Source organism: Engraulis encrasicolus, chromosome 8 (genome assembly GCF_034702125.1).
Source record: "Engraulis encrasicolus isolate BLACKSEA-1 chromosome 8, IST_EnEncr_1.0, whole genome shotgun sequence".
Taxonomy (NCBI): domain Eukaryota; kingdom Metazoa; phylum Chordata; class Actinopteri; order Clupeiformes; family Engraulidae; genus Engraulis; species Engraulis encrasicolus.
Genome location: NC_085864.1, coordinates 13,971,352 through 13,973,851, shown reverse-complemented (window position 1 = coordinate 13,973,851; position 2,500 = coordinate 13,971,352). Strand labels below are relative to the sequence as shown.

The window sequence follows — 2,500 nt, the reverse complement described above, 5'->3', positions numbered from 1 at the left end:
CACGCCAACGAGCCTGGCTCTTTGGTGTAGCGGTCAGAGCCCCAGTTCACTATTCCAGAAGTTCTGGGTTCAGGTCCCGGCTGGGCAACCATACTTCATTTCGCTACAGTGTGTGTGTATATACGGAGACCAGGCGGTACTGGACCGGGTAAGACACACCTGTGTGTGTGTGTGTGTGTGTGTGTGTGTGTGTGTGTGTGTGTATGTGTGTATGCTGCCCTCTTGTGGTGACAATGGATATTACTGGATCAGGAGAGAGAGAGAGAGATAACTGCTCTATTAGGGCGGAATTCTCCCGTCTCCACTTAAGTCGGTTTTACGCACGCATATTTTACGCGGTCTTGTCTTGCGCGTATTCTCCCCTCTGGAACGTCGCCACACCCCTAGCGCTTAAAGGGACAGTTTGGTCAATTTCAACATGCAGTTGTAATGCTCACACCACCCTGGACTTGTCAGTGCCTGAGATTTTTTTTTCTTCTTCTTCAGCCGTTTCCGAGATCCTGGTCATTGTAATGGGGGCAGCTCTTTGTTTACATTTCAAAAAAACATTTTTATTTATTCCCAAAAACATCTAAAAGGTTATAAAACATCAGCAGACAACTAGCAAACAGCAGTACCTTTTGGGAAAATATTTGGATTTGGCCTATGTTTCATTTTTAAAAAATGTAAACAAACGCTGCCCCCATTAGAATTGCTCATATCTCGGAAAGGGCTGAGCCGAAAAATGTGGCATCACCAGGTACTGACAAGTCAAGGGTAGCGCGAGCAATACAACTGCATGTTGAAATTGACCAAACTGTCCCTTTAACTCTGAAAAACACCACGTAGCCCAACATGGGCATGATATATGCTAAATGGGGGGATGAGACTTCGCCAAGTTCATCAGTTGTGGCTACAAAGAAACTATGGAGCATGGATTTTCAGATCAACCATGTGAAAACCTCGGCAGTCCATTGAGATCCAACACTGAACTTTAACTTTGAATTTAAAACCACGTGCCAAAAGTCCTCGTGCAAAAGCATCTCAACATCTAACCTCAGCTCATTTTCACAATCACAAGGCGAGTAGTGGAGGTGAGATATTGAGATGGAAACGCAATGTGCACCTTTGGCGGGAACTCAGCTGAGCGTTTTGGTGCGCAACAGGTTGATTGAAATAATAAACATGATTAAACGTTTTGTTAAAAATGGAGTTTGGCGTGTTGCCTGGACAATTCCGGAAATCAAAAAGTGATTTAAAATGCTATAACATTCCCACAGTTAAACAAACACATTGTATTTGCTGACTTTTAAAAGTGCTTCTCCGCTTCTCTGTACAGCAACGTGACATTAATATAATTGGAAATATGTGGATCTCAGCTGTCCGTCAGCATATTACACTTAGGCTACATGCATGCTGAAGAATGAACAAGGAAATCGATCGTCATGAAAAAACGGAAACTTTATATTGGGAATTGGACATGGGCATGCAATGCCAAGCCAGGACTTAAACGCGAAGCTGATGGGGTGTAATGGAGACCAGAAGCGAAATGCCAAAGACATACCTTTTTACGTTTAGCTGTAATGACATTCAGGAAATATTTTCTGCCTTACAAAAACAGATAGGACAACATGTAGCCTACCTCAGTATGTGGTGGTTTTGTATGTCGGGCATCAGTTCAGAAAGTTTAATAAGTTACATGCACATATGCACGAGTTCCAATAAATCACAAAAGTGGAGGAGTTGCAATAAAAACCCTTTACTTAACGTCGTGGCTACAACATAGTAAAATGGTGAAGGTTGTTTTTGAATAGGCATACTTTGGGTGGCTGTTAGGATGACTGGAACAGCGGTCTTTAGTCTGACGTGCCTTGTCAATTTAGCCTACTTGTGCATGGTTCAATGAGGTGTTTTTGGTTTTGGTTACCGTCCGTGGAGACAACATGATGATCCTCATACTGATTAATTAATTACCTGCTTTTGTTTGTAAGTTCACCGATATGAGAACATGCTCTGGGCAGCTGGTCATATTTTGTCACAATTAATGTAAGATGTTTATGTGGAACTGTGAATGAATTTCGATTGGGACTCACGCTGACGGTAAGGAAAATCAACAAATCATACCGTGTAACATGTTCAAAATGCGAGCCAAGCGAGCATCAAATGCAATATTACATTTTACCTCATAGTGGCGCTTGACCTTACTACAGCCCTTTGATGCGCGTAAAGGCAAACGCGCGTAAGTGCACGGGAGAATACGCTTAGGATTAATTTACATGCGAAACTCCCTGATTTTGGCCTGGCCCCACCCAAAGTGCGCAACTGGTAAAATTGCGCGTAAGCCCCGCTTAATCACAGACTTGAGTAACCGCGGAGGCGCCGTTGCGCGCTTTTTTTCACTTAAGCGGGTGGGAGAATTCCGCCCTTAGAGATTCAACTGTCAATTAAATCACTATCAAAAATAATGCAATCCAGGGTAAAATATACAGACAATGCAGTCCAGACAAGAGCAATGCAATCC

At 43.0% G+C, this 2,500-nt stretch overlaps 1 protein-coding gene across 3 annotated transcripts in view; it reads left to right on the top strand.

The window, feature by feature from the left end:
• The window catches only part of LOC134454182 (arf-GAP with Rho-GAP domain, ANK repeat and PH domain-containing protein 1-like), a 57,530-nt gene that overhangs the window by 20,064 nt on the left and 34,966 nt on the right, over positions 1–2,500 (top strand). The gene's annotated exons all lie outside the window — the stretch shown is intronic.